The sequence below is a fragment of the Muntiacus reevesi genome, chromosome 10 (assembly GCF_963930625.1).
Source record: "Muntiacus reevesi chromosome 10, mMunRee1.1, whole genome shotgun sequence".
Lineage (NCBI taxonomy): Eukaryota > Metazoa > Chordata > Mammalia > Artiodactyla > Cervidae > Muntiacus > Muntiacus reevesi.
In genome coordinates, this window is record NC_089258.1 from 56,242,337 (window position 1) to 56,267,385 (window position 25,049).

General features: G+C 45.0%; 1 protein-coding gene across 5 annotated transcripts in view; it reads left to right on the forward strand.

Moving 5' to 3' along the window:
- Positions 1 to 25,049, forward strand: part of STOX2 (storkhead box 2) — a 195,440-nt gene that overhangs the window by 17,403 nt on the left and 152,988 nt on the right. The window contains exon 1 of one of the 5 annotated variants that reach the window (XM_065947584.1): positions 7,966 to 8,017. The exons of the other annotated variants lie outside the window; for them this stretch is intronic. The gene's annotated coding sequence lies outside the window, so the exon portion shown is untranslated. Of the gene's footprint in view, positions 1 to 7,965; positions 8,018 to 25,049 lie in introns of those variants that run through there. 5 annotated transcript variants of the gene reach the window in all.

A 25,049-nucleotide genomic window follows, 5' to 3' on the forward strand; every position in this document is an offset into this window, starting at 1 on the left:
CTGCTCATTTTTACATAACGATCTATTATTAGTATATACATATCTTGTATCTTGCAAAGGACTGAATTTTTCGTGCTTGGTTTCCAAGGAGGCTGATGGAATACCAAGCTGTTGGATGAGTGGAATTTGGCTGATTCCAGCCATGGTTTTTGAGATGTTCAAAGTCACCTTGAAACTGGACGTGCAAACAGTTGAGCTGAAGTGTGTTTTCTGCTCACGGTTCTGATGGCGGCGCGGCCCTGCTCCCCCGATGCTAATCCAATAGGGTGTAACGACGCTTATTTCGCTTCTGGATTGTACACCGAGGCTGGGTTAGGACCCTCCCGAGGCTGGGTGCCCTGGTGTAACCGTCGGAACTTCACGGAATGCGGGTCACGGCTTCGTTTTCCTTTCCGTCTGACGAGGCGGGAGCCGCAGGTGCTTTTCTATGAAGCGCAGTGAATGCATGACGCCAGTGTGGTTCACGCCGGGGCCCCGCGACGGCTCGCCCGTTCAGAAGACGGCAGTTCTCTTGCCGCTGCTGCCTGGGGTATTTTCATCCGCCACTCTGAAGATAACGGAGGGTGTTCCAGACCCTGGCTTGAAAGGTCAGGGATCGCAGCTTCATGCATTTCTGTGTTCTTGGCTTTGATACCGCAGGTGCTGGGCCCGGGCTGGGAGGAGGGCTTGCAGGGGGCCTGGCAGGCGGCTGGGTCTCCAGGGCGAGGCTGGCAGTGGGGGTGCTGGGCTCCTCGCAGGCCCTGCTCAGCGGGAGGGGGCCCTGTTCTCCCAGGCAGCACCCCTATCCTTGTCCTGGTCGGACTGGACCCCCAGCTCTGCCTCAAGGGGTCTGGGAGTGAGTTAGGCGAGTAGTGGGGGGGACCTGGGGCTCAGACCTGGAGGTTAGGAGACTGGATCCAGACTGGCCCCCTGGCCTCGGCGTGTCCTCCCCGGGGTGGCCCTTCACGCAGTGGGAGCGGAAGTGAGGAGAGCTGATGGGTTTGTGTCGCTCACAGTCCTGGACGCGGGGCCAGTGTCCAGAGGCAGCTGGACCTCTGCCCGGCCTTCCTCATGCCCCCTTCCCTCCCGGCCCCCTCGGCTTGTCTGGCTCCGGCCTGGGGTGTCTGCCACCCACACCCCGCACACCCGAGGGCTGGAGTGAAATGGCCCGGCAGGGTCAACCCCATGCAGTTCTTGTGTCCTTCCAGACCCAGCAGGCCCTTTTGCTATTTTAAGAATGACCTTTAGAAAAGCTATTATTTACTGTCCCCTGGATATATGGTAGATTTGAAAGTAGCCCATGTATATACATTATCATATTTAATTTTTCAATACTGTGGCCATCACATGCGAAGAGCCAGCTCATTGGAAAAGACCCTGATGCTGGGAAAGATTGAAGGCAGGAGGAGAAGGGGGCGGCAGAGGATGAGACGGTTGGATGGCACCACCGACTTGATGGACATGAGTTTGAGCAGACTCCTGGAGATGATGAAGGACAGGGAAGCCTGGTGTGCTGCAGTCCAGGGGGTCGCAAAGAGTCGGACATGACTTAGCAAGTAAACAACAACAACAGTTTAATCTTAACAGAAACTCAGCGAGTTTCTTCTTATCTCCGTTTTATAAGAGGCTAAAATTCAGAGAAAGTACGAGTCTTACCCGATGTCAGACAGGTGATGGGGCGGTGCTGAGCTTCACCCCAGATCCACCAGCCTCTGTGCCTCCCCCAAGGCACTCCTGGACACCCTTCTTCCTAAACACTCACCCACTTCTGCTTGGCCCACTGTGGTTCCCCTGTAACCTTCAGGAGCTCTCCTAAGCTTTTTCAATAGATTTTTTTCTTCCAGTATAAATTCAGGACTTTCCTGGTTTCCATGCTTCCAGTGCAGGAGGCACAGGTTTGATCCCTGGTCGGGATATTGCATGCTGCCTGGTGGGGCGAAAAAAAAAAAAAAACCAATATAAATTTAACTACAGTAATCTAAAAGGGGTTCCTTTTCTTGATTAAACAAGCTTCAAGAGGCCATGGCTGTCTAGAAGGAGACTGTCCAAGGCAAACTGTACAATGAAAGGCTTTCCTTCCCACCCACCTCTGCTATTTCTTTTTCCTGCCCAGTCACGTCGTCAGATGTTTGGCCCACAAGAAATTACAGCAAAGCAAGTGGTCACAGTTCTCATCTCTAAGTGAGAGCAATGCTGACAGGTATCTGATGCTCCCGAGTCTATTTGCTGGAGATGGTTCCAGCAGGTCTGAAAACTCAACTGATGAGCAGGCCTTTCAGTTTTCTAGGGCCCTCAGTTTTCCTTGGCACTTTCCATCTGCGCCCCTAGATTGTAAATGCCCGCTGGGTGAAGGTTTTGTTCTTTGGCACATTTTAAATATTGTAAAAGGCGGTGTACACTGTGCATTAAAAAAGGTCTAACAACAATGCAATACCACTTTGTCCATCAAAGGCAGCCTTGGGCCTTGATCGCTTCCCCAGATACGCAGACGTGTACAGCCATGTATTTTGTAAAACCGGCTGCCACGCTTTCCAGGAGAAATGGTTTTTAGCTGCGAGGAGGCATCAAGTGTTCAAGTAACTTGACGGTTTTGTATAACAGATTCATTGAGCTTCATCCCCTAAACTGTCACCTACTTGAAAATTATTTGGAATTAAAATAATCCGATAATAAATCCAAACTGGCCAGAGTGGGAGAATTTCAGCACAGACACGCTCCTATGAAACTTAACTTTTTTCTTTTTCTGGGTCATAAAGCTAATAAAATATTCTTTCCACCTCCCATCATTCCCCCCGTTTTCATATAAATTATTTCTCACCTATGTTCTACTTTCCTTTAAGCCTATTTTATTTTCCGAGGCCAAGAACCTTGGTTAATTTCCTTAGATAAATATCGGTTACCTCTGATAAGAAAAAGTGTAGTAGAGAGAGTTAAACGGAGCAGCTAGCCATCTCAGTGAACTTGCAGCCATCTCAGTGAACTTGAAATGACAGATAAACAATGACAAAAATATTATTGTGTGGTTGTAAAAACAAAACAACACTCAAAACAGAAAACTTCTTGACAAACTGGTTAACAGAAACACTTATTTGACTTGTGGGATAAACTTCAGAGGGAAGCAGAGAGAAAAATGTACATTTTATGAAGACGATGGTATGTCAACCGATGGAGCATTTTTGCATATTACGTGATTCCTGGATACCAGGCACCCTAGGAGACAGAAAGACTGCCTGCATTTGGCCCCAGCGCCCTTGGGGCTCGTGACTTCACCAGGAGCACTTGGAAGAGGAGACTGGTGGCTGGTGAAGGGTTCAATCTTGTGCACCCGGGGGTCTCCCTGGGTTTCTGGATGGGGGATCGGTCAGGCCAACCTGGCTGGATTCCTACCCTGGATGAAGTGAGAGGCCCCAAGTTGGCTTTCTTCCCGGTCTGTACGTCCAGAGAGCCCTCTCCCTCCTCACACAGCCTTGGGGGCTGTGGAGAAACATGGTGAATAATCCTTGACACTTAGAGACCCAGGAGGCACTTGATAAAAAAAGGGCCGATGCAGAAAACGAGACTTCAGGCTCACTCTAGGGTCTTGGGGTGTCAGTGGTGGGGATTCTGTCCGACATAGCTGAGACATTCTTTGCCACCTGATGATGCTTTGAAGATCTTGAGCTAATTTTTCATGGAGGAGATGGAGAGGCGGTGGGCAGGGAAGAAAGAGGGGGTATTGTCAAGAGGAGAGAAGATTGAATAGGGCCTTCAAAGTGGTAGGGAGCAAGGTGAGCCTGGGGGTCATCAAAAGCTGATCCATGCCTTGGCCTGTGGTAAATGTGTGTTGGGGGTGGCAGAGGTCAACTCCTAGCCTCCCCTAGCGTCACCGCACTGGTGAAACACCCTTGCGGTGGGCATCGAGGAGCCTGAAGCAGAAGGGCGGGGAGGCTTCGCCCCAGAACCGTGTATAGTTGCTCTCTGGTTCAGGAGTCTGAACTGGGAGGGGTTTTGCAGGTGACTGTAGGGCTTCCCTGGTGGCTAGTGGTAGAGAATCCACTTGCCGATGCAGGAGATGTGGGTTTGATTCCTGGGTTGGAAAGATCCCCAGGGGGAGGAGGAAATGGCAACTCACTCCAGTATTCCTGCCTGGAGAATCCCATGGACAGAGGAGCCTGGAGGGCTACAATCCACCGGGTCACAAAGAGTCAGACACGACTTAGGGGCTAAACAGCAACAGCAACAGATGTATGAGAACTGATCTGCCCTGCCGGCCGGGCTTGGAGGATGCCCCCTCTTCTCTCCATGCCCCTTGCCCCAGGCCTTGGTGTAAAGCTGTGATTACTTGCTTCCGTTGCTCTCCTCCGGGACAGCTTGAAACCTCACCCTGGGGAGACGGGGAGCTGCTGGGGGCCTGGATTAGAGGGGCCGAGGCGTCCAGGGGAGTTAGATCCCCTCACTCAGCAGCGGAAGCTGCTCTGGGCGCCTTGGCAGAGGTGGGCAGGAGATGAGCAGTGTTCAGGGAAGGTGGTCTGGCCACAGGGTGACGTAATGAGGAGGGGCCGAGGAAGTGATGGGGCATTTGGGTGCAAGCTGAAAACTGAGGGTGTTTTCAGCCTCGGCACTTCTGGGTCATCTTTGACTTCCTCCTCTGACATTCCCTGTTTGTCTCCCGGGAAAACAGATTCCGGGGCTCCATTCCCAGGGCCGGGAGCGGGCCTGGGAATCTGCATTTTCAGTTTGCATCCCAGGCTATCCTAGTGCGGGGCAGGACCACTTTTGCAAAAGCTAACCTAGCTGGTAATCAGGTTCTATCAGATTTGGAGTCTTTCTTCTTCTTTTTTGCCTTTCTGATCAGCCCCTTCTGTTTTCCCTGCCGCTGTCCTCCCGGCCCCCTGCCCTTCCTCCTCGCTCACTGTTTCCGAGTCGGAACCTCAGGGCAACCCTAGGCGGTCCATCCCGTTCCCTGGCTCCAGGGTCTCCTGTCTCTGTCCGCCCCTGGCCTTGGAGGCACGGCTCTCCCCCTTGCTGAGAAGCCGGCCCTGACCTCCCTGCTAAGTACGTGGTGGCCCCTCGCCCCCCGCTTCTTGGCCAAGCTGCAGCTTCTGTTCCCCGCACTCTGCTTCGTTATGGGATGTGTCAGCTGTCCGCGTGTCAGAGGAGCCTGGCTTTGAATCTGGCAGCCTACTCTCACCTCCATTTTTCGTGCTGCGAAACCGGCCCTGCAGGTTTTCCTGAGATAATTCCCGGAAAGAGACTTACTTTAGTGCTGAGTACAGAGGATGTGTTTATTCCAGTGTTGTTTCTTCCTCTCTTCCTTATGTGTCGTGAATCCCCAGCTGGACCAGAACATCCTCAGTAGACAAAAACGGCTTTCCCTTCCCCTGTATTCTCAGCGTTGAGCTTGGTTTGGCTCGATAGGTAATAATAAGACAGAAAGCAGTCACAGTAGTGACAGTGGGGGTAACGCAATGGCAGATGTGTAAAGTGTTTTTGACGTGCCAGATGTTGCATAGAGCGTTACTCACTGCATCTTCTCAGCGAAGCTTTGAGGTAGGTGCTGTGATGGACGCGGGATGAGCAAAGCGGGGCACAGAGAGGTTGAGGGACCTGCCCAAGGTCCCCTAGCCGCCCAGGCTTTGAATTTGAACGCAGAAAGCCTGGCTGCCACCTCTGTACTCTAATAGCACTTAAGCTAGAAAAAAGCGCCTTTTACTTATGTGAAATATGTTGATCATATACAAAAATAGAGGGACGCATACAATGAATTCCTGTTTAGGCCGCTTCAGTGATCATCATCATATCCTATCTTACTTTATCTGTATCCCCACCCCCTCCTCCGTCTCCGCTTTGTATTATTTTGAGGCAAATCCTGGACGTATACCCTCCCTGTAAATAGTTATGTACTTCTCTCTAAATGATGGATTTCTTAATATAATCACAATGCCTTTATCACACTTATGAATGTTACCAGTTGTTTCTTAATCTCAACTCTTCAGTTTGTGTTTAAATTTCTCTGATGATTGCATTAGCATTTTTTTTTCACAATTCATTGGTTCACAGCAGGATCCAAACAAAAGATAGCCCATTTTTCATGATGATCTTTAAAGCAGAATATCCGAAGATGTCTACTTATTGAGTTTAATTCAGCAGGTATTTAACACTTGTCTGTGTTTTGCAAGGCACAACGTGGGGGTGATGAAAGATATTTTCTGGGAGCTGTCAACTGGCCGTGGTGACCGATAGGATAAGATGGCAGAGGTCATTGGCTTGTTTTGCCTCTAAGGTTACAGATTTGGAGTGAGTGATGCAGGTATAGAAGGCTTGATGGAGAAAGGGAAGGTGGTAGAATGAAACAACCCCGGGAAAAATGTGATGGCTCTGGCTTCTGGTTTGTATTTAGAGCTTAAAATCATATTCTGTCCTACATGTGTATTGTCTGCATTCCATTCTTCTTCTCTGACTTTCCTCTTGATTCTTCTTTCAGTGGCAACTTGGAAGTCATGATGCTGGCTTTGTTTTCCTTGAAAAAAATCTTGATAGAAATGTAAGGATGAGCTTAATGACGATTGTGTCTTTGAGTAAAGTAAATAAGTGTGTGTGTGGTGGGGGGGAGGGTAAACCGACGCATTTTAGTGGCGTAATCCCAGTGGTGACAGATTCAAGTTTTTAGGTATGTGCTTTTATTGTTCCGTTTGGCTCTAATGGAGGGGAAAATGTCTTGTCAAGTGAGAAAAGCATTCAGAGAACGGGAAAAATTAATTTCTGTGAAATATTTCTGTTTGCTTTGAGATTATTCGTCCCTTTGTTTTGAGGGCCTTTCTAACTTCAAAGTGATTTATCTTGAGTTTGATGGAATCGGGCTTTAAAAGTAGGCTGAGAATCATGTGTATGCTATAAAATCTACCGCTGGAACTTGCTGCAGCAAACATGTGAGTTTCATCAAGTAGATTTAAGTTGGAACAGGCATACGAAAGAAAACAGTTTGATTTGGGTGCCAACTGGGAGATTAGAATAGCAATTTGCTTATTTCAGCCGTTTTATTCAGTAGCACTTATAAAGTTGACTAATTTCCTCCACAAATAGTTTGCCAACTTCCATTAAGAAACAAGAGATTTTAGGAATAAACTTTTGCTCTCTTCCTATCCAAAGAGGTGGTTTTCAGTTAAAAAAAAAAAAAAACTATCGAAACTTTCACATTTTTCTTTGGCTAGAGAAATTCTATTTGAATTCATGTCTGAATCATTTTTCATACTCATTAAAAGTTATTTATAAAACTGAATCATGAAACTACTGGATTTTTGGTGAAACAGTTAATCCAATGTGCTCTTAAAATTTTAGGTATAGTTGATTTATAATTTCTGTTAGCTTGATTCAGTTATATGTACATATATGTTTTTCAGATTATTTTCCATTATAGGTTATTATAAGATACTGAATAGCCCTGTGTTATACAGTAAATCATTGTTGCTTATCTATTTTATGTATAGAGTTTGTATATGTTAATCTGATAGTCCCAGTTTATGCCCCCCTTCTCCTTTTGGAAACCATAAGTTTCTTTCCTTTATGTGTTCCAGTTTTGTATATAGATTCATGTGTGTTATATTAATTCCACAAATGAGTGATACCATGTGATATTTGCCTTTCTTTACCTGACTTTGCTTAGTGTGATCATTTCTAGGTCCATACATGTTGCATAAATGGCAGTATCTCACTCACTTATATGGCTGAATAACATTCCACACCCCCAAACTACATCTTCTTAAACTAGTTGTTTATTGATAGGTACTTGGGTTGTTTTCATGGCTTGGCTGTTGTAAATAGTTTTGCCTTAACATTGGGGTACCTGTATCTTTTTAAATTAAAAGTGTTTCCTTTCTGGATATATGCCCAGGAGTGGGGTTGCTGGGTTATTTGGTAGTTCTGTTAGCCTTTGAAGGACCCTCCATACTGTCCTCCACAGAGGCTGCACCGATTTACGTTCCCACCAACAGTACAGGAGGCTTCCTTTCTCTCCACACCCTCTCGTAATCTGCTGTGAATTGACCTGAACTTCAGATCTGTAAGTTATTTTTGAAATATTAAAAATATTAATCTCTACATTCCATATTCTCTGAGTGCTTTGGGATTGAGTTGTAGAAGTGGCAGAGAGAAATAAGAGAAAGTATGGGAAAAGCCTGTTTCTTTTTCCTATTAAAACTCTCAGTCCATTGTCATTTCATTGCTTATCTTTCTCTTTATTGTAGCTCTTTCCAAACTTAAGAACTCATCAGTATTTATAGATCTAGAAAATTATAAATAACTTGAAAATTTCTGTAAGCAGGAAGATTATTAATTGTTCCTCATTTTCTTACATATGTGTGTTTTTTAAACTGTAATTCCCTGGGATCAGGAATACAACACCTTCTGAATTTCATATGGAAATCAGTCCCTGGTCATCTTATCTGAGCCCCCACCCCTCCTGATTCCAGCCCTTTCTCTGGGCTTGCAGTCACGGGAGCCAAGATCCCCTCTGCAATTCTTTTTCTTTTCCCCTCTGCAGTTTTAAGCCAGCTCGACTTGGGGGTTTCTGTTACTTGCAGCCGAAAGCACTTACTGCACTTTATAAATAGATCCATTTCCTGTTGGAAATGAAAATGAGTAATTCTCTTCTCTGGGGCAAGGATTTTATACTCCCAACAGACATGAAGAAAAGGGAACAATTATTGAACACCTGCTATGTGTCAGGCACAAATGCAAGGTGTTTGTACAGACATTTTCTTCGTTAATCCTGGAGGTGGGCATCATCATACCTCTTCACCGGTTCCTGCCGCAGTGAGTGATGTGGGTGCTGTTGCTCCTGGGGACCGCGTTTCCCACGCTTGCTGGAGGGAGGCTGGTTGTGACTGTCTCTGGGCTGTCCAGGGAGTTTTACCCGGCTCTGGGCACATGGCCTCGTGGAAGTGGTGCTGTTTCCAGTGTCTGTGTGACAAGGACTAGTCTCACTTCTGCCCCTGATAAAAGGTGTGTCGGGATCATCTAGTGCCTTCTGACTTGCTTTTCTGCCAACTTGTTTTCTTTGCACAGAGTAGTAGAAAATTGGGCCAGATGTAACTTGATTTCTGACTATAATTAAAACATGTCCTGCCCATTGGCCAAATGCAAGCAGAAGTGACTTATTAAATTCTCAACTTTGGAGTGCTTTTCAGATGCACTGAGAGATTATGTTATAGGTCATGGTATGGCTTTCTGTATTCCACAGGGCGGTGAAATGAAGCTGTGATTGAATATATCTTCCTTTGGGGGAAACAAAAAACCAGTACAAAACATGTTGCGTGAAGGTCTAAGTGTTGGGATTGGGAGCGGCCGTCAAGTCTGTCTCTGAACCCTGACCTTGGGGCTGACTTCACCTTTGACCTTGCTGTCTGAGTGAGCGCTGGGCTGGTCTGGCCTGGCTGTTTATCATTCCTCATGTGGAGGTTTGATGAAGTATTTGAGGGTGATAAAGGGCTCTCTGGCTTTCCCTGGTGGCTCAGATGGTGAAGAATCTGCCTGCAATGCAGGAGGCGCAGGAGACTCAGGTTCGATCCCTGGATTGGGAAGATCCCCTGGAGGAGGAAATGGCAGACACAGGAGCCTGGTGGGCCCTGATCCATGGGGTCACAAAGAGTCGGACACAACTGAAATGACTTAGCACGTTAGGGAGCGAAGGGCCTCTGTGGTGGCTGAAATGAGCTGGGGTGGAAAAACCTGTCTTTTCATCCTAGGCCAGCGGCTCATGGACAAGAAATGAATTGTGTGCTTCGCTCACACCTGAAGGGCAGTAATTAAGGATCCTCTTCCAAGAATAGGAGATCGGTTACGGTTTCCTTGTCACCTGATCCACCATCAACACATCTGGGAGAGTCATGCTTGATAGAAGACTAGTGAGTGAAAGTGCTACATGTTCATAAAACATTCAAAAGGTGGTTCTAAACAGGTAGGGCTGCATTTTTGAAAATAAAATCTTTTGGTGAGCTGCCTGTAATTATGTAGTTAGTGCAGTAAAGTTGTTCTCAGTTCAGAAGTTCCCTCCCAGGTTTAGATCAGCCCTGGACAGGCCTTCATGGTGGCTCAGTGGCAAAGAATCTGCAGTGCAGGAGACTCGGGTTTGATCCCCGGGTTGGGAAGATCCCCTGGAGGAGGGCATGGCAACCCCATTCCAGCATTCTTGCCTGGAGAACCCCATGGAGAGAGGAGGTTGCACAGAGATGGACACGACTGAAGTGACTAAGCAGCGGTGGGCAGGCCTTAGGAGGGCTGTGGGCTTCTGGGTGAGCCCGGCTCAGTGGAGATGCCCCAGAACTTGGCTGAACTTCAGGCTTGAGCTGCGCGCGGTCGCTGGAGGCTGTGGGATTCTGTCTGCTGGCGGGGTGGGCAGCGAGGGGTGGCGGATTTCCGTGGAAGTTGTTTGCTTCAAGCAGGCAGAGGAGAGGAGAGGCCACGAGAGGCAGGATACAGACGGTGAAAAGGTTGGCCTTTGAAAACACGTGCACAGAAAACTGTACGCGCACGAGGAAAGTTTGCACAGGAAAGGAGCTTGGCTGTTTGTCTATCCTCATTTCTGCCCCTGGTTCTGCCTTGAACTTGGATGCTGTTTTTCCTGGTGCTCCCAGTTTGCAGCCCCTGTCAGGAAACGGGGTGAGACCGTCCCTGAAAGCGCTAATAATTGTGTCATCATGAAAATTACTTTTTGATGACCCTGATGGAAAACTGAGAAAGGTGTAAATGTTTGGTGATTCTCAGACTTCAATTATGGGGGAAAGAATGGACTAGAGATAATTTGTTCCATGTTGGAATTTTGTGGTGAAGAATTAACTGACCCATCACATAAAAACTCGACTGTGTTGTATAAGAACCAACACTGTTGTTTTTTTTTTTTTCAAATGGCCATACTGTCCAAAGCCATCTATATGATAGGTTTTATTTAGTTATTTATTTTTGGCCCTGTTGCTTGGCATGCGGGATCTTAGTTCCCCGACCAGGGATCGAACCTGCGCCCTCTGCACTGGAAACACGCTGAGTCTTAACCAGCAGATCACCAGGGAAGCCCTTTAAAGAAACAAAACTTAGAACCAATTTTTCCATCCCATTCTTTGTCACTTTCTGTCTTGTTGGCCCCAAGTGCCCTGTCCCCACTTCCGAGTCTTTGCTTTGCGTTGTTTTTTGCTTGCTTGCTTATTTTTTACTTACTCTGCCCCAGTCCTCCCCAATGAAAATATAAGCACGAGATAACCTTGAATTTTTTTTTTCATTCCAGGCTGACAGCAGTTTAGCCAAAATAGTTAGAGTGATGTGAGAGTATGTTGGAAGGAAGGCCCTTCCTCCAGTTACAGCCAGCTGGGCGTCCTGGGACGAGCCATGTGTGACCTCATATCCCAGTGTTCACATCTGTAGAATGGCTGTGATCGTGCTCTTGGCTTTACAGGAGAGGAACCATTTCTTTGGGATTTTGCAGAGTGGGCTCACAGGCTGGCGAGCCAGAGAAGAGCAGGTGTTGCCGTCCTGACCCCAAAGCCAGGCTGGAAGCAGAGTTCCTTCTCTTTCGGGGACCCTCAGTCTTTGTCTCTTGAGGCTTCCAGTGCCTGGATGAAGCCCGCCCACGTCATGGAGGTTCATCTGCTTTACTCAGAGTCTATGGGCAAAATGTGAATCACATCTGAAAAATACTGTCAGCATCTAGACGGGTGCTTGACCAAGTGTCCGGGTGCCATGGCCTAGTCAGGATGGCGTGGTACCACCGAGTTTGACATTCTCCTTGTTGCTCAGTCGTGTGTGACTCTTTGCAGCCCCATGGACTGCAGCACACCAGGCTTCCCTGTCCTTCACCGTCTCCTGGGGTTTGCTCAAACTTATGTCGGTTGAGTTGGTGATGCCCTCCAACCATCTCCTCCTATATGGATGCAAAAATAGTTTACAAATTAGGCGATTTTCATGTTCGCCACTAGAGGGCACTCTGACCAAGCGAAATGGAAGATGTGTCTCATCTGCTGTTTTCCTTCTAGAACAGACAACATGAACACTTCAGAGACCCTAGGGGACTTCTCCGCTCTAGTCCCTCATTTTACAGTTGAGAAAGTTATCTCCACTGCCCGGAAGTCTATGCTGCAAGATGACAGAGTAAATTAAAGACAGACATTAGGGTTAGAACTGTTGTCTTTTTGACTTTACATTTCATATTCTTTCCATTTTAGGGCGTTCTAGTAATTTGTATTAATTGCCTGACAATTAATATCAATTAATAGTTAATGACCAGCAATGCTTTGATGGAAGTAAGTTGAACTGATAAGTTATTTTGGTTGGTTCTTATAAGTTGCATGTGATGAGATGTCACACAGCATCCCTGCTGGCTCATATGGTGAAGAATCCTCCTGCAATGTGAGAGACCCAGGTTCGATCCCTGGGTTGGGAAGATGCCCTGGAGGAGGGCGTGGCAACCCACTCCAGCATTCTTGCCCAGAGAATCCCCTTGGACAGAGGAGCCTGGCGGGCTACAGTCCATTGGGTCCCAGAGAGTTGGACACAATTGAGTTACTAAGTACACACACATTACAAAGTAATTCACTTTCAAAATACCTACATTAGTTGGTATTGGGTTCATAGTTAGCTTTGGTGAGTACTCTAAGGGTTTTGTTTTATTTTTTTTTGTAAAATATTCCCTTTAAGGGACACAGAAGGCTGGTGACACATGAAGGCTCAGCCTGCAAAACTTCTTTCTTTTTCCTGTGTGTGTGTGTGAGTGTGTGGGTGGGTGTATGTGTGTGTGGGATGTATGAGTGTGTGGGTGGGTGGGTGTATGTGTGTGTGTGTGGAGTGTGTGTGGGGGTGGGTGTATGTGTGTGTGGAGTGTGTGTGTGGGCGGTATATGTGTGTATATGTGTATGTGGGGTGTGTGTGTGTGGGTGTATGTGTATGTGGGATGTATGAGTGTGTGGAGTGTGTGTGTGAGTGTGTGTGTCTGTGGGTGTATGTGTATGTGGGATGCATGAGTGTGTGTGTGGAGTGTGTGTGGGTGTATGTGTATGTGGGATGCATGAGTGTGTGTGTGGAGTGTGTGGGTGTCTGTGGGTGTATGTGTATGTGGGATGCATGAGTGTGTGTGTGGAGTGTATGTGGGATGCATGAGTGTGTGTGTGGAGTGTGTGTGTCTGTGGGTGTATGTGTATGTGGGATGCATGAGTGTGTGTGTGGAGTGTGTGTGGGTGTATGTGTATGTGGGATGCATGAGTGTGTGTGTGGAGTGTGTGTGTCTGTGGGTGTATGTGTATGTGGGATGCATGAGTGTGTGTGTGGAGTATATGGGTGGGTGGGTGTGTGTGTGTGTTGGGGGGTGATGGGGAAAGGGGATGCCAAGTCATGACTTGACTTGTTGTTGTGACGTCTTTTGCACCTTGACTGGAGTGTTCGAATACCTTACTAGAGGTAGGCGGCAGTGGGCATAAAGGCCGATTTTTTGGAGGATGGATGAGTGATTGAGGATAACGACTCCTTGCCTACTTGGAAAGTTCTGTGTTTGTTTCCAGTGTCTGGTCTTTGTCCTTGTCCTTGTGCAGCCATACTTGTTGTCTGAAGGATGCAGTCTTTTGCCTCTTTGGTTGTTTGTCTTCTTTTCATCTGGTAGATTATGTTTCGTCTCCCCACCAGGGGGCAAGCGAAGAAAAGCAAAGTCAGTCTGATAGCAGCTTCATCACTGCAAATCCACTGAGGTGACGTTTTCTTATGGCATGTTTATAGCAAAGAAGGATTTTATGTGCGTGGGGTGTGTATGTGTGTGTGTTTATTTGCTGTATTTGACTGCATAGCGCCGCCACAGTTGCCACAATTACTCCCCTGGTGGCTCAGCTGGTAAAAGAACCCGCCCGCCAATGCAGGAGGCACAAGAGATGCAGGTTCGATCCCTGGCTCGGGAAGATCCCTGGGGGAAGGGAATGGCAACCCACTCCAGAATTCTTGCCTGGAGAATCTCACGGACAGAGGAGCCTGGTGGGCTACAGTCTATGGGGTTGCAAAGAGTTGGACACAACTGAATGCGCACACACAGACAGACACACACACACACACTCAACTTAGCTTCTTAGCAATCCTTTAGAAATGATTATGATACAAGTAACAGTTTCAATGGGAATTCTGATACCATGAAGCTTGTCCCATATGCATAATTGCAAACTTGCCAGCATCCTTCTTCCATGCCTGCAGTTTGGTCTTAATCCATTTATCTGGCTTCAGAAGTGCTCAGGCATGTGGTTACAGTATGTTCTCAGAGACACTGCAGACTGCAGGTCTGAGGGAAAGCATTTTCTTCGTACTGTTATTAAATAATCAGAATCTTCCATTGCGGGTGGGTCCTGTCCCAGGAAAGCATTTTCTTCGTACTGTTATTAAATAATCAGAATTTTCCATTGCGGGTGGGTCCTGTCCCATCTCTTGCTACCCACACTGCTTCTTAAAGTGATTTCATTTGGAAGTCACCTCACTCACTATATTAGAATTCTTGTCAGTTCAGTCGCTCATTCGTGTCCGACTCTTTGCGACACCATGAACCACAGCACGCCAGGCCTCCCTCTCCATCACCAACTCCCGGAGTTTACTCAAACTCATGTCCATAGAGTCGGTGATGCCATCCAACCATTTCATCCTCTGTCGTCCCCTTCTCCTCCCGCCTTCGATCTTTCGCAGCACCAGGGTCTTTTCAAATGAGTCAGTTCTTCGCATCAGGTGGCCAAAGTATTGAGTTTCAGCTTCCGCATCAGTCCTTCCAATGAATATTCAGGACTGATTTTCTTTAGGATGGACTGGTTTGATCTCCTTGCAGTCCAAGGGACTCTCAAGAGTCTTTTCCAACACCACAGTTCAAAAGCATCAGTTCTTTGGTGCTCAACTTTCTTTATGATCCAACTCTCACATCCATACGTGACTACTGGAAAAACCATAGCTTTGACTAGATGGACCTTTATTGGCAAAGTAATATCTCTGCTTTTAAATATGCTGTCTAGATTGGTCATAACTTTACTTCCAAGGGGTAAGTGTCTTTTAACTTCATGGCTGCAATCACAGTCTGTAGTGATTTTGGAGCCCAAAATGGACGCAGGCAATTCCAGTGAGTCATTTGTATGGAAAAAGCTTTGACTTTGGGATGATGAGTCCCGGCCTGGCTTTCAGCAAGTGCTCTATTCTGACTGATGTGTGGCTTGCATAATTAATTTCCTCATTTAGTCCTTGTAAAAAAATTCGGTGGATGAGGAAGTCATTTATCTTTTTATGTTCATTACAACTCATAGTTATTAAAAATATAACACAGGTGATTCCTCATTTCTCTAGTTGTTCTTTTTGTCTTTCTTGATTTGAGACTTTAAGAAGTGTTGACTGCCCCACGCATTCTGCAAGGCTCAGTCTTAATAAATATAAACCAAAGCTGCTTTTTTAGCTGGAATCTACTGTGTATCAGTTTACTAATTCTATACTACACGATTAAACTAACTTTTCGGGTGCTCTGAATGACATATAGAAGACTGTGGCTTTACTAACAAAGCAAACAGGAAAACTTAGAGCCTTACGATCTGTTTCTATCAGTTTTCCTTTAATTATTAACACCTACTGAAGTACCTGCTAATGACTGATTAATTATACAAATGAATTTCTTATACCAATAAATTATATGTACTTTAGAACCCTGTTTGTAGTTTCTTTAAAGTTTTTGATTGGGTTGCCACCCGGTAGATGAGTGTGTGGGCCTTGTTCAGGCCTGTGAGTCAAATTGCTTTGCGATTTTATATATTGAATATTTAATAAAGGATGCTCCAGGGCTATGTGCAGAAGGGGTTAAGCTAGAGTGGAGGAAAGTGCCTTATGACAAAGAGTCTGTCTTTTCAGAACATACCATGTTGACTGCCTGCGTTCTGTTCTTAGCAAATCAAGCCGATTGGGTTTTAGCTCTGGTTTGTGTGGTTTTTTCATGCATAATGGTCCCATTTCATCCACTGCCTTTGAAACATGCTCGAGTTTGCAATCATCTCTCCACGATAAAATAAGTCACGGTGCGTTTCAAACTTCTTTATTGTTTTTGAAAAGGAAACCCTTTCTTTTTTTTTTTTCAAATAAAATCACACATGGCATCCCAATATATAAGGATGAGGGCTGACTGACTTTTTTAAGGTAGAGGGACTAGATGCTCAGAGCCTTGCCCAGGTCTTCCCAGAGGGGTCTCTCCCCAACCCCAGGAACCCTCAGAACTCGGTCTGGAAAGCACTGAGGTAGAAGATGAAATTGGTTTTGTATCGAGGCACAAAAGTGAGTGTGTTTTCCACTCATTTTTTATACTTGCTCAGCCACGTCTGTGTACAGATGCTTTGGTTTACTTGCATGGGAACTGAACTTTAGGTCAGGGATTGGCAAACTTTTTCTATAAAGGGCAAGATAGTAAATATTTTCAGCTTTATGGGCCATGTGGCCTCTGACACCATGACCCAGTTCTATGTTTGTTACACAAAAACAGCCTAGACATATGTACTTGGATGAGCATGGCTGGGTCTCATTAAAACTCTATACAGGCTCTCAAATTTGAATTTTGTGTAATTTTCACATGTGAAGAAGTACAATCTTTTTTCCAACCATTTAAAAATGGACAAGCAATTCTCTCATGGGCCAGAGAACCGCAAACTGGATTGGGTGTGTGGGCCCTAGCATACTGATTCCTACTTTGGCCATTCTATAGGGATTGCATTTAAAATAAATTGCCTATGTTTAAAACAATAAATGCTGGAGAGGGTGTGAAGCAAAGGGAACCCTCCCACACTGTTGGTGGGAATATAAATTGGTACAACCATTATGGAGAATGGTACAGAGGTTCCTTAAAAAACTAAAAATAGAGCTACTGTATGACCCTGCAGTCCTGCTCCTGGCCATGTATCCAGAGAAAAACATCATCCTAAAGGATGCATGCACCCTGATGTTCACTGCAGCACTGTTTACAGTAGACAAGACATGGAAGCAACCTAAATGTCCATCGACAGCTGCTGCTGCTAAGTCGCTTCAGTCGTGTAAGACCCTGTGCGACCACATAGACGGCAGCCCACCAGGCTCCCCTGTCCCTGGGATTCTCTAGGCAAGAACACTGGAGTGGGTTGCTATTTCCTTCTCCAATGCATGAAAGTGAAAAGTGAAAGTGAAGTCGCTCAGTCGTGTCCAACTCTTTGCGACCCCATGGACCACAGCCTACCAGGCTCCTCCATCCATGGGATTTTCCAGGCAAGAGTACTGAAGTGGGCTGCCATTGCCTTCTCCAGTCCATCGACAGAGCAGTGGCTAAAGAAGTCGTGGTACATGTATACAATGGAATAGTACTCAGCCATTAAAAAGAATGAAATAATGCCATTTGCAGCAATGTGGATGGACCTAGAAAGTGTCATACTGAGTTGAAGTAAGTCAGACAGAGAAGGGGAAATAGCACTTGACATCCCTTATAGGTGGAATCTAAAAAGAAATGGTACAAATGAACTTACAAAACAGAAAGAGACTCACAGACATAGAGAGCAAACTTACGATTGCAGGGGGAAGGAATAGTTAGGGAGTTTGGGATGGACATGTAAACACTGCTGTGTTTAAAATGGATAACCCACAAGGACCGACTGTAGGGAACAGGGAAGCCTGCTCAGCGTTGTGTGGCGCTGGATGGGAGGGGAGTTTGGGGGAGAGTGCATGCGTGTGTATGTGTGGCTGGATCGATTTGCTCTGCACCTGAAACTGTCACGTTATTGTTAATCGGCTATGTGCCAATACAAAATAGAAAGTTTAAAAAAAGGCAAAAAAATAAAGGAGAGTAAAAAAAAAAATTGTATGTGTTTAGCTGAAGTTCAGATTGAGGGGTCTGTAGTTCGTTTCAGCTTCTCTGATGATCTCTTTTCTCTTTCTGAGGCTACTACTGTATGTCCACCTTGTATCTCACGAGCTGCTAATTCCTAGTGCAGAAGTTCTCTCCAGTACGCTGTGCTCAGATGCGGTGAAATACCTTCACACTGGGGGTTAGGGCATCAGTGTGTGCATTTTGGGGTGGGGACACAAACATTCAGTCCACGACACTCTTCATCTTCCTTATTTCCATTTTCATAAGAAGAGCAAAATTGAAATGAATCCTCTCGGAGGGCTAGTGAGTTCCGGTATTTGCTGTTGCCAAGACCCCACGTCATTGTCACCAAAAAGTAACCTCCCAGTTTGTCTGTCTGAGCTGAGGAACAGGTTTTAAAGACTGGAGGGGGAAGGGGTTGAAAAGAAGAAGACGCAGGGTCTTCCTGGCGGTCCAGTGGTTAAGACTTCGCCTCCTAAATGCAGGGGGTGCAAGTGTGATCCCTGGTGGGGGAACTGAGATGCCACATACCCTGTGGCCAAAAAAACCAAAACATAAAACAGGAAGAATATTGTAACAAATTCAATAAAGACTTTAAAAATGGTTCACATCAAAAAAAAAAAAAAATCTTGAAAAAAAGAAGACCCAGAGCCAGGAAGAGCTCGATTGGTTGACACGCAGGCCGAAACTCACCTCTTCTTCCAGTAAATACTCATGCAGAGTTTTGCACATTATGGCTTGTCATATATTCCTCGTACTCAGCCATCCTAGGCACGGTGCTAGATTAATGGTGCAGTTGTGTAGTGCACGTGTGTGTGTGTGATATAATTGCCCTGTTATTTGCTATTCACAGTGGCCCTGTCAAATCGGTTGGCCAGTGTCTTTCAGCTGTGACCCGCTGGCTGTCAAGATCAAGCGCAGAAGTGTGGGGAGTTGGACAGATTTGCCCAAGATCACATCACAAGTTAGTGACAGAGCTGAGATTGAAACTCATGTCCTGTGTAATTGTCACATCTCGCTACTTCCTACAGCCTCCTGGGTGGTTGAAAATCGCTTGTCTTAACTTTATCTTGGAAGCTAGATAACAGGGTTTCCTGTTTCAGCTTCGCATGTCCTGCCAGCTCTGTCATCTCTGATCGTCTTGCTATTTCGTGTCTCAAATTAAGTGTTGGAGAAATTTTGTGGGGCGTGGGGCTGGTGGTAAAGCCTTTTTCCTACTAGGATAAAGTCATCATTCTGTTGTAGTCATTTAAGGCTAAATTCCCTAGGACATTAGGGATAAGCCTATATTGCTTAGGAAATTAACGTTGATTCTTTATTGCACTGGCCAGATTTGTCCAAAATAAAGCATTTTAAAATTTAAATTTTTCTGTTGAAATGCTGTTTGAAGCAGAAACTTGTGTAGGAGAGTAAAAAAAAAAAAAAAACCCCACAAAATCATTGCTGATAGAAAAACAATTTTTAAAGAAACAAGACATGGATAAGTCGTTTTCTAATGGTAGCAAGTATTCAGGCTAAGAATTTAGTTCTCTCAGGACTCCTATCTGAAGGAAGTCTTTCTGTTTAGGTGATAAAATGATTTTACTAGGCTGGAACTTCTTACAGTGTTTGGAGCTGGGGAATTGAGTGTGTAGAGCTTCTTCCTTCAGGTTGAGTGTGTTTATCTCACCAAGGCTTGGAAGAGAGGCCGGCTGAACCCCGGGACTGCCCGCTGACTTTTGCAGCCCGTGTCATTGTGCTGCACGGGGAAAGACAGAGGGACATGCCGGCCTCCTTGACTTTTATGCTCGAGCTGGGCAGTGGGGCCAGATGCATGCTTTCATTCTCCTACACGTTCTGGGTCCCTGAAAGCAATTAACATGGGTCCCCAGGAATTGCTTCAAGTTTTTTAAGGAGAAACTCTCGGGGCAGTCCTGGTCCCCAAACGTGGATTTCAGGCCCTGTCACTTGCTGCTGCTAATCCTCTGCCATCTTCTCTTTTCTTCTGCGTGAAATGAGGATGACAGAGTTGGACAGAAGTCTGGGGATCCATCAGAGGAGCTGGCACATTGCTCAATGCAGTAACTGGCCCTGAGCCACTGCTCAGTAAAAGGTCACTCGCTGTCCGCCTGCTGGGCATCTTCCCTTCCTTGGGGGACCAGGAGAAAGGGACCCTTGAGGACAAAGGAGGCCAGAAAGCCCCAGAACTGGCCGGTGACCCAGGAGTGAGGGGCCCAGGGACCCCGGGCAGCCGAGCCCACACTTGTCCTTCCGAGGAGGTGCTGAGTCTGTGCTGGCCCCGACGCAGTGGCCAGGTGGGCCGGAAACCTGCCAGGGCGCTGAGAGCCTGCTGTTATCTGAATCTGGGTTTCTCCATTTGCATTCTGCAAACTTGCATTTACATACCCGTGTGTGTGTGCGCGTGCGCTCAGTTGTCTGACTTTTGGCGACCCCCCCATGGACGGTAGCCCACCAGGCACCAGGCAAGAACACTGGAGTGGGTTGCCATTTCCTCCTCCAGGGGATCTTCCTGACCCAGGGATCGAACCGGCATCTCTTGCATCTCCTACCTTGGCAGGCGGATTCTTTACCACTGTGCCACCTGAGAAGCCCAGGATGGCCAGTGCAAGCGGTTCAAGGGTTTTGGGAAGAGAACTGTTTGTCTCCCAACATTGCATTAGATTTCCTCATGCCCTTTTGTTTAAATTTTACTCCAAACAAAGAGACAACACCCATTTTTCTTTAGATATTCAAGTTCCTGCTCTCTGCCCAACCACCTCCCCCCACCCCCACCCCCTGGAAAATACCTAAGGAAGTAAACTGTGGTCCACTGGGGTCACGGGCAAAGAATCTGAATTGCTAGGTGGTACCGTTTCCTTGAGCTGTTTGAAGACTTCAGAACCCTGAATGGCTTGCTGCTAAGTCACTTCAGTCGTGTCCGACTCTGTGCGACCCCATCCCTGGGATTCTCCAGGCAAGAACCCTAGAGTGGGTTGCCATTTCCTTCTCTAATGCATAAAAGTGAAAAGTGAAAGTGAAGTCACTCAGTCATGTCTGACTCTTAGCGACCCCATGGACTGCAGCCCACCAGGCTCCTCCATTCATGGGATTTTCCAGGCAAGAGTACTGGAGTGGGGTGCCATTGCCTTCTCCGCTGAATGTCTTAGGACTGTTTAAAATGGAAGTTGCAAAGAAGGAGTGAGGAGACCAGAAAGAAAGAAGCACAAGAGATGCACTTATATTTATAGAATCTAATGACACCAGCGATGGTGTGAGTACTGAGAGAACGCCTAATTATAACTAGGGAGGCTGTTAAAAGGCTCGAATGTTCCGAGTCTGTTCTTTCTGAGGCAAAGAGAGCTATTGTTCACCTCTCCGAGAGTCCGCCACTCCCATAGGTGAGTAGCTTGTCATTAAGTGTAGTTAAATGACAGTTTACTAAATGCATTCTGCTACCTAAAGCAGTCCTTCTTTGCAGTGACCCCTGTGTCAGCAGGGTGCACGGTCCCACACTGATTAAATGGCGCTCTGTCTGGTTCTGTGGCTTCCCAGGCGCGCAGTGGCAAAGAACCAGCCTGCCAATGAAGGAGACGTGGGTTCGATCCCTGGGTTGGGAAGATCTGCTGGAGAAGGACATGGCAACCCACTCCTGTATTCTTGCTGGGGGAAATCCCACAGAAAGAGGAGCCTGGTGGGCTCCAGTCCATGGGGTCGCAAGGAGCTGGACATGACTGAGCAGGCACACATTATATTACATTACTGGCTGTATGAAAGAGTCTCAGAGTTTGTTGAACTTTAGAAAGTAATCATGAAAAATAACTTTGTTGTCATTGACAGCAAACTTGTTAATATTTCTTTTTGCATTTCTTGGACTACTAAATTCACTCTTTTTATGGCTTAGTTTTACAAATTCAACAGATGTGGGACAAATGGTCATTGAGTGTCAGCTGCACCAGACACTGTAGAGTCACGAAGAGAAACAGTGGACGGAATTGCGGAAGGGCTTGCCCTCATGGAGCTTCTATTCATGTATAATAATTTCAGTGTTTTTCCTTGTTCTCAGTGACAAGATGAAATAACTACTAAAGAAAGCGTAAGCAGTTCCTTTGGCTGAAGTCTCAGTAGATTTTCAAGTACATAAAATTGGGGGAAGGTAAAGATTTTAAGAAAGAAGTATATAAAAGTAAATCGTAGCTCAGTATATTCATACTCCACCAATGCCCACCATTTAATAGAATTATAGAACTTTCTTTCTGTTGTAATATTTCAGAACCTTTTCTGAATTATGAACAGTTTTAAATATCTCATTTCGTCTGGAAACTAAACAATTTGACAGCCAACAGCCAATAGCCAAAGCCAGGTTAAATAGACAAAGCATATTAATATCAATGATGTAAAAATATGCACTCTATAGACCAAGAAGGTCTTGGGTGGCTTTCAGACTTTGAAAAAAAAATATCTGTAAGCACTTTAGCCATTTCTTTTATGTTTGTCTGTTAAAATAAAGGTGGATTTGAAACTACTAAACATTAAGTAACACTAAGAAATATCGTGGGGCAATAATACTGTGGTCTAGTGGCTAAAATTTCTTATTTTTTCTGATTTCTTGAGGATTCTGAGGGAACAGAAGCTGACAAGCAAATAAGAGGAGAGAGTCAAAAATTAAAAAAAAAAAAAAGAGAGAGAGTAAAAATGTTAAAAAAAAAAAAGAGGAGAAAGTCAATTCATCCCTCAGTTGTGTCCGACTCTTTGCGACCCCATGGACTACAGCACTCCAGACCTCCCTGTCCATCACCAACTCCCGGAGTTTACTCAGACTCATGTCCATTGAGTCAGTGATGCCATCCAACCATCTCATCCTCTGTCATCCCCTTCTCCTCCTGCCCTCAATCTTTTCCAGCATCAGGGTCTTTTCCAGTGAGTCAGTTCTTCATATCAGGTGGCCAAAGTATTGGAGTTTCAGCTTCAACATTAGTCCTTCCAATGAGAGTTTAGGGGATGTTTTTATCAGGATTGCCTACCTGAAAATCAAACAAAGTAAACATGTTAAAATAACCAGCGCATGTGTTCCTCTCTTATTTATAAGAAACAAATGCTGCTTGGAGAGGGTTTTTTTTTTTTATTAAATTATGATCTTTTCTCTAGATAAAAAGCACCAATATTAAAAAAAGAAAAGATTAATTACCCAACATTTTATTTGGTGTTTTACTTTCAAACCCAATAATTCTTTGTTTCCAAACTTGGTGCTTAGGAAATTTTCTGTTCCAAATTAAAAAATAGAGAACATGGTCTGTCAGTTATTTTCACACTTCTTGGATTTAAATTTTAGAGACAATTTAGAGAATTACAGTGCAGTAAACTGTAAGAGCTGTTTATAAACTTAGCAGAAGAATAGTAATTTTCCTAAGGGTTTTGTACAAATACATTTATTTGTATCAAAAGTTGAGAGACAGTGCACTAACTTGAGGGCTACAAAAGGTTTTTTTGGTTGATTTTTTTCTGGGTTTAGCAAAAAAAAAAAAAGCCCAAGCCCTGAAAACCAAAAACCCCTAGATTTTGTTGTTTCCTTTGTGATTTGGTCAGTTATTATTATTATTTTTTTTTTGATTTGGTCAGTTATAAAGGTAACAACATGAGAGAAATTTTCAAAAAATATTCTACATTATTTTATAATTAATGTATAATTATGAAATATATAAAATATAACTTTATTTATTAATTATATAAAACATTAATTGTAGTATTAATTAGAAACAGACCCTATGGATTGTAGCCCACCAGGCTCCTCTGTCCATGGGATTCTCCAGGCAAGAGTACTAGAGTGGGTTGCATGCCCTTCTCCAGGGGATCTTCCCAACCCAGGGATCGAACCTATGGTTCCTGCATTGCAGGCGGATTCTTTACTGCTAAGCCACCAGGGAAGCCATTAATTAGAAACATATTTATAACTATATTATGCAATATATATTATATAAAATAGTCCATCTATTTTACATTGTTTTCTTCATGTGTCAGCATATTTCTAATAATTATAATTATAGTTGACCCCCAGTTCTGTACCTTTATTTTTACTCAGTTAGCGTCTTTATATACAATCAGTTTTACATAGTATAGCTTCATTTATGTAGTGGTGGTTTAGTTGCTAAGTTGTGTCCAACTCTTGCGACTCCATGGACTGTAGCCCGCCAGGCTCCTCCGTCCATTGGATTCCCCAGGCAAGAATACTGGAGTGGGTTGCCATTTCTTTCTCTAGGGGACCTTCCCAACCCAGGGATCTAACCTGCATCTCCTGCATTACGGGCGGATTCCTACCACTGGGCCACCAGGGAAACCCAGTATCGTCTATATGCAGTTCCAATTTTGAATCTTAATAGTCTAATAGATTTTTATCATAACAAAAATCATTATTCAATTTGGTGAATTTTTTTCACTGCCTTAAAGAGTTCCGATGGTCCAGTTGAAAAATTTTGGAGATGAAAAATGTCTTCAGGAAGGTAAGAGTTGATTTCTTAGGAAATCACACCTATGAACTCATTATCCTCTTCAGCTTGCCTGACATTAGTAGGTCAGTGAATTCAAGGTAAGCAGTTGCTTTATTTCACTGTAAAATCAGCAGTTTTACTCATGGAAACCATCTTCTTGTCTCTTACATCTCCTACATTCACAGGCGGATTCTTTACCACTAGAGCCACCGTTGATAGTTTTTTTTTTTTAAAGCACTTAGAATGTCATTACATTGCCCTCTGGCCACCATGGTTTCTAACAAGAAATCAGTTGTTAAACTTATGGTGGCTTCCTTGTATGTGACATGTCTCTCACCTCTTGCTACTTTTGAGATTCTCTCTCTCTCTCTCTTTTTTTTAATTCTTTGATTACAGTCTGTCTCAATGTGGGCCTCTTTGAATTTATCATACTTGGAGTTTGTTGACATTGTTCGATATGCAGATTAAGTGTTTTGAGCCATTATTTCTTCATACATTCTTTCTGCTTTTTCTCTCCTCTCTTTCTGGAACATCCATTATGCTTATGTTGGCATGCCTGATGGTATCCTATAGGTCTCTTAGGTTATGTTCACTTTTTTTCTGTATTCTTATAATTTCTCTGCTAAGATTGGATAATCTCAATTAATTCATCTTCAAGTTCACTGATTCTCTGCTCAAATCTGACGTGGAGCTCCTCACTTCAATCACTGTACTTCTCCACTCCAGAACTTCTTTTTGGTTTCATTTTGCAGACTGTTTGTTGATAGTTTCTGTTT